Below are 14428 nucleotides of genomic sequence, written 5' to 3' on the forward strand. Positions count from 1 at the left end.
CCAAGTCAATTATCCAGGTATTATGTTGTGAAGCAACTGCAACTAGGGCCTTGCCCTTTCCTTTCCCCTTATTCTTTTCTGTGTCCTTTGAAGACCCTTCTGATAAACTCTGCTTGATAGAGTCAGGCACCTTGATGTTGTTTTTCTCAAGCAGATGTGATAGGTGATCAATCTGCTTCTTCAAAAACTTGTGCTCATCATGTCCTGATCTTTTACAATAAGAACACTTGACCTTCTCCTTATTAGGTTGATCACCTTTTGATGAAGAAGTCTAATTATCTGCATTTGGAGCAATAGGCTTCTGATCTTTCTTCTTCTCTTCTTGATTCTTTTGTTTCTCTTACTATTTGCCAAACCCTTTCTATTCTTTTGTGCCTTGATTTGCAACCAAGGCATGTGACTTTGAGGGTTTAATTGTACCCATATGAACCAGTTTATCCTACTCCTGGGTGAGTTCTATAGCAAACTCATCTAGAGAAGGCATTTTATAGTTCGAACGTAGGGCACTTTTTGTAGCATAAAAGGTAGAAACAAAGACTGAATAATTTGGACCAAGTTTAGAAAGAATGCTTAAGATAAGTTGTGTGTCCTCTTTTTCTATTCCACACTATTTCAACTGCAATCTGATGGATTTCAACTTTGTGAAGAAGTCTTGTATGGTGTCGAAATTGGTAGGACTTAACCCTATGAGTTCATTCTCCAATTGATGACCTCTTAACTCATCCTGCTTACCAAAGAGTGTTTCCAATTTGGTCCACACTTCATTTGGTGTAGTGGCAGATTCAATGTGAAAAAGAAGGTCAGGAGAGACTGACATACACAGAGTACCAAAGGCTTCGTCACATTTATTAAACCATTTTATCTTTTCTGTAGCATCTTGAGGTTCTGTCTCAAGTCCCATTGTAACCCTATGATATCCATGTCTTTTGAGATAGATAATCATCTTTGATTTCCATTCAAAATAGTTATATGGTGTTAAAATAGGAACTATAGATGCATCCACGAGCACAAAAAAGTAGATTACAAGGAATAAGAAAAGTACAAGAAAGAAGACACATGAGACACCCCCCCTTTCCACTAGTCTCAAAAATACCCCTCCCCCCCCCCCCCCCCCCAAAAAAAAAAAATTACTTTATAATTAGTGTGTTTACAAGGCTTTTACCATCTTACAATGCTTTCTAGGCTGATAATGGCCAAAATTACAATTTTTGGTACAATTTAAATCTAATAGAAAATCTGAAAAAAAATCTTATAGCTTTGTATTAATCTTCAATGCCTTTCCAACACCTATTCATTTTTGAAAAATGAAGATTTGAGATGAAAGTTATGGCATACTGAAAATAAACATATACAACAGATTTGACCTGCAATATCTGATGAAAAATGGCATACTTTTTTTTAATAAGACCTACATGGATGGAAAGGTCTCATTTCCAGCTTCTCATCAAGTATTTGTTTGCAAAAAACTGACACCCGAGGCAAAAGTTATTAAAATTTTAAGAAACATTACTGAATTTGCTCGTCAAAAATGACATATGCCTGATTCAGATGCGATTTTTACAAAATTGATCAACTAATTGAAAAAAGTGATAGATACCCAGATAGTTTTTCGACCCTGGGAACAAAACCCAAAAATAATTTTTACTAAAAATGAGCAGAAGCTGAAAATTCGAAGCACAATTGAAAATGGCTCCAGTAAAAAATCTCAAAAAAAAAAAATTCTGATTTGTTACTGTCTCCTCCAATCTCTAATTTTGGTGAAGTAAAAGTCACTTTTAACTTTCTCAAGCCTTCTGGACACTCTGGAAGTACTTAAAGATGCCCCTAGTATTACCACAAAGCTGCAATCACCTAGATCTCACAGGAACACATATATGTAAACCAGATTAACCAAATGTCTATTTTCCTTTAAACCATTCCGATTCTCCAGTTCATTCAAGGATGCAAGAGAAGAGCATACTTGGTTTTTAAGAAAAATATTTGCTATCTAATAATCTCAAATTTCTCAAATAAATCAGAAAAACAATGAGCTATACCAAACAACCTTGCTCTAATACCATGTTAGATTATGCAAGAAGTGAGAACTGAGCCAAGATCTAATGTCGGTCGTAGATCATATGCACCACCACTCAACAGATGATCGAAGATCAAAATAGAAGAATGAAGAGATATTTGAAATAAGAGAAAAATAGAGACAAAGAAAGAGAATTTTGAGAAGACTCTCAATACTCTCACCGAGTTATCACTTTATTGATGAAGGTGAGAGGAGAGGGCTATATATATAGAAAAAATGGGGCATATACATCCAAGAGTTTCAATAACTCCCATATCCCATAAAAGCTGGGAGGTTGTACCTACTTGGTAAAATGTCAAAACATGTGAGAAATCTAACTACCCCATGACCTACCTAGGTAAGGTCAAAAAAGTGGTAATGAGAGGTGGCACAAAAAGCCAAAAGAGGATGTGTAACTCAACTACCCATGTGTGGGAAAGAGTTACACATGTGGCTTATGTATTTCATCATGTGCCCTCATAGTAACCACATAAAATAAACCTAAGAAAGCTTAAATAATATGTGTAGGAAAATAAATACCCCCTAACATAAGGAAAAAAAATCTACACTAACAGGTTTTTCATGAGGTAATCCTGATATTATCCTTCCTTTATAAGAATTTGATGTTGCATGTGATGTGTTAGAACAACATACTTTGATATGGTATTTTGTGGGTAGGACTCCTCCTAAAGCTATGCTTCGAGAATGGGTTAACAAGTGTTGACTCCTCATGGAGTCTGACTTGACACTGTGCAACACCTTACCAAATTTTATTATTATTTTACTTTGCCAACCCATTGCAAGTAGACATGGTCTTTAACAATGAACCTTGGTCTGTGCGGTCATCCCTGCTTGTTTTTCAAAAATAGTTGTGAGACTTCACAGTCTCTAATGATAAAAAGCTTAGGGTTCTTGTGTGGATCGAGTTCCTAGGTTTACCCTTGCCATGCTGGCCTTTCATTGAGTCCATTGCCAAAACCCTTGGCAAAGTTGTCACAAAGGAGCCTGAGAAAATTTTTAATGCTCGCTCACAACGACGTGTTTGCATCGAGGTTGGTTTTTCTAAGGATCTTAGGGATTTTGTGGAAATCCAGATTGGGGCTCGAACCTTCTCTCAGAAGGTTCTCTATTTGAACCTCCCCAACACTTGTTATAGGTGCTAGTCCATGGAACACAAGATTAGGGATTGCCCTTTGGCAATGCCTAGGGTTAAGTCCATGCCTAAAGAAGCACCTACCAAGCTAGCTAAAGGGAAAAAAAGAAGGGAAAAATGAAGAATGGGTTACTATTGGGTGCAAGGGAAAGGCTACATTGAATCCCTTGCCACCTAAATAGTCCTACGTGATTGTTGTTGTGATTCCTTCTCTCCCCATAGGAGTTTCAATTCTTGCCAGCATAGCGATGCAAGCAGTTTCCACAGCACCTATTGTGGGGGTTTCGCAGATTTCACACCCTACTGGCATGTAGGGGATTAAGGCAGCTACTAGGGCTTCTACCTTGGTTATGATTTCTACCCCTCTTATTGCTTCTTCCATTGCACCACAAGTGACATGGTGTTCTTGTAGTCCTCCTTGACGTGCGGAGATACCAGAGGTGAAACGATAGGTTGTAAGTTCAGAGGATTTTCCTTCTAACTTTCACCAAGTTTCTACCTTCTTGTAGAATAGCTACTCCTCTCTTGAGGATGAGGATGATATGGAAGAATTTTCATGAATTTTTTAATCATGGAATGTTAGAGGTCTCACAGACCTCACTAGAAAGTACTATGTCTAGGATACCTATCATAGACTTGGTAACTTAGATTTTCTTTGTCTGTACAAAGTTAAGATTTCTGGTTTTCATGCTCTCTTCTGCATGCCACGTCATTTGGTAGGATGGAGTTATGTTTTCCTCTTAGCATGAAGTTGGTTGAGGTGGTGTAGTTACTCTCTTGTCACCTCATCTTCATTCTGCTATTATTTTGTACAATTTTGACCCCATGCATATAACTATTTGGCTTTTTCTTTCCATTAACAATCATTCTTTTGGAGTCATTAATGTTTATGCTTCCAATGATGTTGTGGAAAGATCCCAGATGTGGGCCTGGCTGGCTGACAACTTGCCTCCAGCAACTTGGGTTATGTGTGGTGACTTCAATATGGTTGAGGTGGCCTTTGACAAAGACAAAATTTTGCCCTTTCACTAGATAGTTGAGGAAAGGGAAACTTGGTACTATATGCGCAATAAATTGGGCCTTTTCGATCCCAAAATTAACTGCCACCAGGATAGTGGGGTTTGACACACTTGGTCCAACTTTCAAGCTGGCTTTGACCACATATTAAAGTGTCTCAATCATGCCATGATTATTGTGCAATATATTTTCTCTTTTTTTTAGGATCGAGATCTACCTATCATTCCCCTACCAGATGTGATGTTATATGACGACTATCCTATTTATTTTGTTATTTCTTGGCAAATAGTTGTCCCCAAAGTTGTCAAGTCTCAGTTCTTTCTCAACATGACTGTGCTTATGCATGCTTACACTATCACTGATAACTTACGTGTCTAGAATTTGGAGAAGGGATGGATTTAATGGTGGAATGATACCATTTCTAGAATTGCTCATTTTCTACGCATCTATGGGCGTTAGTTGGCAGTTTTCAAAAAATGGTCATATGAAGCCAACACTCTTGCACTCAAAAAAGCCTCTAAGGTTCTCACCCTTAATCCATTTGATGTGGATTTGCAAATTTAGCTAGCCAAACTTTTCCATGACAAACAAGTTGCTAATAACTATGCAGCTCGAGGAGCCCAAATCAAAGCCTGTCTCCACTGGCTAGAGGTTGGCAATAAAGCTTCGAAGGAGTTCTTTCAAGCTCTTCGTGCTTGTCATACCAATGTTGGGATTTAAAATATCAAATAAGGAACTGTTGTTCTTTCCAGTCTCCCTGACATCCTATAAGCATTTTTTCATCACTATGAGAACATTTTTACTTTGCAAGGTAATTTGGTCGCTTAGGAGGAAGCTCTCAGAAAGTGTATTTTTGTTACTCCAAACCATATAGTAGTTGTGAAACGTGTTTTCTGTGAGCAACTTCTTTCCCTCAGAGACCTTAAAGAGGCAGTCTACTCCATGGCTGATGAAAAGTCCCCTGGGTGTGATGGGTTTCCCTATGAATTTTACAAACAACTCTAGGAGCATATAGGTCCTGATTTGCACAAAGTTTATCTTAAAGCCTATCATTCTAAAAGCTTAGGAGCCATTATAAACAAAGGAAATATCAAATTCATACCTAAAGCAGGCAATCTAGAGGACATTTGCAATTGGAGGCCCATTACCCTTCTGAATGCGTCTTATAAGATTATTGCCAAGGCACTCTCTCTCAAAATATGGCACATGCTGCCTTTAATTGTGTGCCCTGAGAAAACTAGCTTTATTAAGTCTAGAGACATTCTCAACAACATTATTGTTGTCTAGGAAGGCATGGAATGGGCTCGTGGGTCCAAATCGAAGGCCATCTTTCTTAAGATTGATTTTGCTAAAGCTTATGATAGCATTGAATGGCCCTTTATTTTGGCTATGCTCCAGGCTCTGGGTTTTGGTCCCAATTTTTTACAATCTGTGGAGATGCTCTTTGGCGATGCTAATTCTTGCATTGCCTTCAATAATTCACAAGCAGAGGCTTTTGGCCTTTTTCGCTCAATCAAGCAAGGTTTCCCTTTGGCTCCAATGCTTTATGTCCTTGCTACTAAAGGTTTTGGCTATTTTCTAGCTCATTATGTGTCTTCTGGAATGGTTCGTGGCATTTCTTTGCCTGAATCATCTTTGCAATTAGTCAATGGCCACTTTGTGGATGATTCTTTTCACTCTTCTTGAGGATGAAGAAAACATCAACAATGCTTTAAGTTGCCTAGACACCTTTTGTCAAGTCTCTAGATCTGTCATTCAATGGCATAAAATGCTCTGCTTCCACCAGTCATTCTTGCTAGCTCCACCTTGGCTTAGCTAGTTTGAATGGAAATGTGTTACACATGGGGAGATTTTTTGCTTTCTTGGCATTCCTTTTGCTTTCTAGGGTTTGCCTATTGAACTTTGGAATTTTGGGCTTGCCAAGATCACCAAGAAGCTTGATTATTAGATTACAAAATTGCTCTCCCTTGCTGGAAAATTCCAAATTTGCTTGAAGGTTCTCGCGGCTACTCATGTCTATTATTCTTCTCGTTGGGTTCCCTCCAAAGCTTCTTACCAGAAATTAGAAAGATTGCTAAGGGATTTTTTTAGAGCTTATGGTTCGGATCATCATGGGTTCCATAGAGTTACTTGAGATTTTTGTTGTCTCCCAAAAGAATCTAGTGCTCTTGGCCTACTTTCCACTCAGAAACAAGGCCTTGCACTTTGTGCTAAATGGATTATTCATGCTATCATTGGAGATGAAGCATGGAAGATTTTGGTTCGGCATTGCATATCTTCTAGCTTTCTTGTCAATAGGCCTGCTTGGAAGGGGATTGGTTTCCACACCCTTCTCATCATGCACGAGCCAATGACCATATAGGGTTTGTTTGTCATCAAGAACATATGGAAAGCCTAGGAAACTATTAAGCCTTGGCTTCAATGGGCTGGGGATGAGTTCTGCAATGGCCTCTCCTTGAATCAACAAAACATTTGGTGGTCTCCCCTATTTGCCATTCAGGGTACTCTCCTTGCCAAGACTCAAGGTGCTAGTGCTCTGTGTTTTTTCAAACAAGGCATCATAACTGCCAAGGACCTCTTCTCAAGGGTTTCCATGAGTTTTAGGGCCTGGGAAGATATGCAAGTATAGTACCGCCTTATCTGTTTAGATGGGCAGGCTTTTGACCTTTTGCTCTCTTCAATTCCAATTCATTTAATTCACAAAGTGGGTATTTAGTCTATTCAACCTTGGTGGCATGATTGGAAGTGGTATCCTTACACTCCATTTTCCAATTATAAGCCAAGTCTAGGTTATCGATGGCTTTCACCCCATCTTTCAATGGTGGACATGCTCAATTAGAGATGGCATTTGCAATCTTCTCTTTCTCAATGGAGAAAATGCTTTGATACCATTTGGAGTGCTATAACATAACCCAAGATTGCCCATTTTGCTTGGTGCTTTTCCTTCCAAGGTCTCCCCCTGGGGTTTTGGCTCAAACATATTGGGGTTCTAGATCACAGATGCCCTTTTTATGGACAACCAAAGTCTTTCTTGCATATCTTTTGGTTTTGTAGGCATGCCCAAAATTATTGGCATTGGATTCATAATTTTTTCAAGCCATTCAGGCCTGAACCTTTTTCTTGGCACATGATTTTGCTAGGTGATTCTCGTAGAATCCCTAAAAAATTCACCCAAATTTGGCATACTTTCAAGATGGAAATTTTGTTTACTCTCTGGAAAGATAGGAATGTTGTTCTTTTCACACATAGCTTTTTGGATATTAATATTGCAATGTACACTAAGGCATGCATTTCTAAGAATGTAATTATGCAGATCCAGGTGCAAGCTAACAAAGTTGCCCTTGAGGTAGCTCACTTGTAGGAGTTGCTGAACCATTGGGGCAATGCCCCCTATACTATTGCTAGAGTTCCTCTAGATGCCTTAGCAGAAACCTCAACGCCTCGTGGCCACCGTTCATGGTGTCATTTCTTAGGTCGCCACTCGCACACCCTGTGTTCCTAGGCTTCTTGCCACCACTCTCCTAGCAGAGGCGATGGTGGATGGAGACACCACTCAGCTTCCCCGCTCTGTGGTGGTTCTAGTTGGTCCTCGAGTCCTCCTCCTAGTGCTCATCGGTTATTTTCTGGGGAATGGTCTCACCTAGATCTGGTGATTTCTCCTCCACACCCAGAGGTCAAAGATGTGAAGGCTGCCACTGATCCTCCTGCTGCTGCTACTAAAGATGGCTAGATTGTTCCTAGCCTGCCCCCCAATCCCAAAGATGATTGGGGCTTCCATGAAAAAGATGAACCACCACCCTCGGCTAACACTACTTTGGCCACCTGAGGTTGCCTTTTATATGTTCTTTTTTTATGAATAGTGTTTAATTCTGGCTGTGGCTGTGTGTTTTTGCTCTGGCTATGGCTATGTGAACTCATTCACAAGGTGATCTTGTATCCCCTGATCCTTTTTTGTGAATTGTATTCTTAGTATATTTTTATTAATATAAAGGGACTATTCATCAAAATAAAATAAAAATAAAACTAAGATCATAAACAAAACAAATATTAATCTTAAAAAGCAATTTACAAACTTATTAGACCTTAACAAAAAAAATATAAGCATGGTTATAAAATGGTTTAGAGTTACAAGAACATATAAAGATAATAACAAGATGGTTTGTTCCTAAAGAACGCTCTTTTTGTATCAGATTTTGAGAATGTTTATTTATTGTTTTCTATCTAGTTTGTTCTTTTTTCTTAAAAACACACGGTCATGGCTAACCCTTAAAGAACCACAACCCAAAGACATCAAAGAGAACAATAGCACATAAACAATGATTCTAATTTTTATTAGTAAAGGCCATCAAATTATTAATGGATTGGGAATAGTAAATGCATTGTCAAAAACTAAATAGAACTAAATAGAACACCAATATCAAGGCTAGTAACTCCATCAAGAGTTGGGGGAAACTCACTCCCCAACGTTGTTGAACAACCAGCTAGGCAATGCTGTCCTCAAGCTCCTCATGACAAGGGGAAGCAACTAATGAAACTTAATTTGGACAATTGGCCAAGGTTTTGAGTAAGTTGTACATTGTTAGTTGACTTTGAAGCTAAGAAGGAGAAAAAAAAGCAAAGAATGGTCCTCATGCCTAGAGGGGGTTGCACCACTAGGAGCAAGAATGGTATTTCTTATTGTTTGCAAAATGGGCATCACCTAGATTTGTAGGAAGATCATTACCTAGATCTATAACAAGAGCATCACCCAAGTTTGCAGTAGAAGCTTCATCCTCATTGTCAACATGTGAGAGGTCCTGAAAGGTAGAATAAAAGAAAGAATCAGAAGCTCAAACGGTAATGATCATCATGTGTATCATTCAATAAGCAGTAGCAACTTTGCAGTGCAAAAAAAGAGAGCTTGTAGCCAGATGGACAATAGAGAAGCATTGCCAATGCCAAAAAGGGGAGGCCCACACTGTCCAACAATTGAGCCCAAGACATATCTGTAACAGGCCCAAAGAATGTGAAACTAAAAATATAAAATGAAAGAGAAAAAATATTAAATGTTGAAACTATTGATTCAGATTTTCTAGATACATTCTGAAACATACAGAATTGAAACTAATAATGATATTGAAATGATACTGAATATTATACTGGAATGATATGAATAATATTGAATAATACTAAATCAATTACATTGATGTCTGGGCATCTTTATATAGTTTTATTTTCTCTTACAACAACTGCTTACGGGAATAACTTCCCAACAACTATATACTAAACTAATTTTATTCATCTAATCTAAACACAAAAACTAACCTAATTAATGTAATAAACCTAACATTCCCCCCTTATTACATTAATTCAACAATCATTCTCTCTTATTAGAAACTAACCTAATTAATGACCTAATTAATGTAATAAGTCCAACATCCCCCCCTTATTACATTAATCTAATAAAAGTGAAAAACCTTCATCAATATTATTCCTCTGGAAACTTTGATGAAGCTCCTTCACCAATCTTTGAAAGTAGTCTGCAACTTCAGATTGCATATCCTAATCTTGAAGTTGAGCTCCTTCACCAATCTTTGAAAGTAGTCTGCAACTTCAAATTGCAAATCGTAATCCTGAAGTTGAGCTCTTTCACCAATCTTTGAAAATAGTCTGCAACTTTAGATTACAAATCTTAATCCTGAAGTTGCCCTCATATCCCAACTTCATATGGCAAATCTTGAAGTTGGCCTCATAAAAACATTGTTTCTACCTCTTTTACACAATGAGACATAGTTTCTCCACAATTTCACATCTCCATGGAGTGTGCTTGGTGCCTCCTTTAGTGTTGCACATGAGATGCCTTTGCTCTGAAATTCCACATCTCCTCCAAGTGTGTCTAATGCCTCGTCAAGTGTCGTAGAAACAATCATCACTAATATGTCTGAACATCTTTCCTCTGAAAGTTGACATCTCCTCCGAGTGTCTCAAACACCATTCTTGAAATCCATTCTTGATATTTTAAATGCACAAACCATCCAACAATTGCTCTTACCAATTTGGAAAGTAATCATGAAAGATATTATATAAAACAAATTCATAGAGAGTATTAAATTTTAAATGCACACCCAACTTAATTATTTATTTTAAAACTAATGTTAACATTTATTTATCCCTTAGCTATAACTATTTACAATTACTATATTAAGATATCATGATAACTATTTCTATTAACTATAATACAAGTACGGGCTACTACAAAAATTACATATATTTCAAATAAGTATAATATTAAATTATAATGTACACCAAAGTTGTTTATTTATTTTTAAACTAATATAAATTTTTATTTATCTCATACTTATAACTAATTTATAAATACATTATTTTTGTCGTATGCAAATACTATTGCATTCACTTCTCATTAGTGAATTAGTGAATTAGTACTATGTCAATCTACCAAAGATACTTAATAATTTTTCTATTAAATAATTATCTCTAATGTTTATCTATATATTTATAATTAAATATAGTATATAATTATTTTTATCTCAACTATGATAGGCTAATTGGATTTGGTGTTATAGAAGCCCTTTTTTCCAAGCCCATATTATTTTTTTTGTGGCAAAATGTTAGGTGTATAACTTATAAAGTGTATGTTGAATTTACATTTAAATTTTTAAAATTTTTTTTTTCTCATATTTCTTTAAGTTGATTTTTTAATATACAATGTATTACATGCATTATATTAGTAGTACTTGTTGGTAGGCTAAGTACTATTGTGCCACTTTTTGGATTACTCACCTTAACTAGTTATTAAATGAATTACTATTCTACTAATTTGTTGGTAAACAGATTTGTCACTTAGAAAATATGTGATTTAGCCCAATAGAGTGTGTGGCAAATCAATTTCTCCAATAGTTGGATAGGCCCTTGATATCCGGCCTTCCTTTGCATTTAGAGGGCAACTCCCTCATAAGATAATTTTTTCGATTTTTCAATAGAAATGATTAGAACTTAGACTATAAAAAGGAAACCATTGATAGCGAATGCACCACATGACTTCAATGTTTTCGTAAAATCAATGTAAATTGTTAATGAAAACAATCAAGAACTACACTTGAGAGCTATCACTAACACAATGTTGATTCGATCCTTCATGAACATTTGCACAATACCATAAAAACATCCATTACAAAGAAAGAATCAATATTTCAAAGTTTCAGATATGTAGAAAGAGAGAATACAAAGTGTACTTTCTTCATTTCTTAGCACCAAGAACATAAGAAATGGCTAATTACAAGAACAACAATTGTACACACTTTTCAAAAATTTCATTGTTATCAAAACATAAGTGTTCCCCATCTCCAAGTTTAAAAAGTCCCTTATTACATTGAGATTTAGGAATTTATAGCTATTCTAGAATAACTAACCTTTTGGGTTTGTAACTGCTCAAAAAGTTAGAGTTTGGGCTACTCCAAACATAGTTCATAACCAACTCTAACTTTCAATGCTTAATTGTAGTTAGAAAAAGTTAAGACATTGAGCAAAACCAAAATTAATTCTAAAGTTGACCTTTCTACAAAATAGATAAATAGAAACCTAAGATAGCTTTAGACATATGCACTTCTAACTTTTTAACTATGATCACTGATATTTCTCGAGCTTACCCTTTGATCTATAGGTGTTGTGAGTAGTTGAGTCAAGTTTTCCTTGTACGTTCTAAATGATTTGATGACCTGAGCTAAAGCCTTATTTTTAATGATGATTAAACTCTATATTTACCTTGAGATATCTTTATATACTTGGCAATTTATGGAGGTTGTGGGCTTTAAATAGATCATATGTTCTATGAATGTACCATATTTTCCATCAATTGGTGTTTGACCAAACATATTGGGGTCCATACATATGCCTCTGCACCAGGGTGTGTACTCCAATTATCAAGTGTGGATATAAATCATGGCATTCTGTCAAATGATCCACGTCCATCCTACCTTGTTTCCTTAAAGATTTCTTGAGGCCTTCATTTCTACCTACATTTGTTTGACCAATAGCTTTGAAAATCTCTTTTAACAAAACCTTACATCCGCGAGCCCATTCCTTGCTATCAACATGTTGCAAACATATAAATGAAGTGAGGATTTTGGGCTTAGACAATTAACAAATAGTTCATGAGCTAGGATGAGATAAAGATAGATATTGACATTATAGACTAAGGCTTCCATTTTATGCAATCATTTTAGCTACCTGATTTTAGCCTTGGGATGAGAATTCTCCATTAGATAATTTGCTACAGTTGGATGTTTCTTACTCTATTATGAGCATTTGTTGTTGAATTGAGATGGAGGAGAAATTCTTCTATAGATGCCTTCCAACTTGGGTGGCTCTATTTTGAATTTCTTTGACTCTCATTTGCCATTTTTTCGAACAGCTCATGCATAATGCAACAATATCATGCTAGGTGGATTCATTGCATCATCCATAGCTTCATGCTTTGCATTGGACTAGATTTTATTAAGAAATTATCATTTCCATTGAGTAGTTACGCCTCTCTAAGGTATTTTGTCAAACAATTAATTTCCCTCTCATCTTTCAAAATTCAAGCATTCTGACTTGCATCTTGTTAATTGTTTCACTTCCTTCTTGGGATGAATCTCTTTAATGCAATTCACATTTTAAATCATGCATGTCTATGCAGACATTGAGCTCCATGAGATGTGATCTCCATCTGAGGAAACTAGACAAACATATTTCCATGCCAATTTGGTGTGTGCATTGCATATCTTGCCTCATAGGTACATCTATAAACCAAGCATTTCAAGCTCTGCTTTGAGTATTCTATCAAATAATTTGTTTCCTTTTGAGGTCAAAGTTGTGTTCCTCTAACTCAGGCTTGGTTTCAATAACCACAATCTTCACCTTCAACCTCCTATCTTTGGATGCTCACATGATGTTTGGTATCTTCTTTTCCATTCGTTAATTCAAAACATTTATGATGGTAGTTGGACATTGACAATCGATGGAGCATGTTGGCTCCTAATTTAATAGTTTTAAAATTAACCAAGAAACCAGACCAATACATCTAAGGCTAGCAAACTCCTATGATGGATGCACTTGACTAAAATCTTGGGCCAACTATAAGGCATAACTCCTTCTTCACTTTAGGCTCTGCAAAACCTAGGCGGGTTAACTTTGAGGTTCTAATATATGGTACTAGTGTAATTGAACATATAATTTGAACCTATCAACAACAGATGAAACCCTTTTATCTTTTGATACTTATGAAATAACATAGGAATGAGATAGCTACAAATCATAACCTATGAATCCACAAGCTAAGTGAGGGTTAATTCCTTTTAGCCCACTACAAAAAGTGAAATACTAAATTTATTTGATTAAAATGATTTGTGCAAATGACCTTCATATCAACTTGCATTTGATTTAGTGATAAGTACCTATCCATTGCAACATAGAGTCACTACTAGCAGGATGACCTAACTTGATTGCCTTATAATTAAGTTTGTTAACTAAATCCCCAAATTCCATTCTTACTAGCATCCCCTTCATACACTCAGAAACCCTATTAGATCATTGAAGCATTTACTTAACTCCTTGAATCAAAAGCAACAACAGATCTAATATACAACTCATACAAGATGTCTTAAATCAAATGAACCTTATTCATTCAATTACAAAGTTAATAACATATGAAGAATTAGGAGACAAAATATGAGAACATAGATAATTTATTGTAAATCCCCTTTTGTATTTATCCTTTGGAAGACCAAATACATTCAACTAGTAATACTAAATGAAATTCAAGATAAGTCACATGATCTATCATCAAATTCCACTATCTCATAATAACAACACATGAAAATGAAACTAGTAAATCTACACAAGAATGGATGTGTGGCCTTCACTGCTAGAGCTCTGCTCAATTAGTTAGGAACTAAAACCAACAACAACCTGGTCTCACAGTAGAACACTAGAAACCTGTTGGTATCATAGAGAAAACTGCCAACCACAAAAATGGAGAAAGAAAGAGAATGATATAGGAGGAATGAATTCTTGGATGTGTTATGCATCGAACATGTGTCCACTTGGAAAAAATCTCCTAGAAGTTAAGAGCATCTCTCTAATCTCTCTCTGCAATTGCATAAATCAAATCCTTAACCATTTTGTTTCTCAAGAGCACAAAATATCTCAGATATTTTCATTGGCAG

The sequence above is a fragment of the Cupressus sempervirens genome, chromosome 9 (genome assembly GCF_028749045.1).
Source record: "Cupressus sempervirens isolate cs-2001-9-10 chromosome 9, ASM2874904v1, whole genome shotgun sequence".
NCBI classification, from domain to species: Eukaryota; Viridiplantae; Streptophyta; class Pinopsida; order Cupressales; family Cupressaceae; genus Cupressus; species Cupressus sempervirens.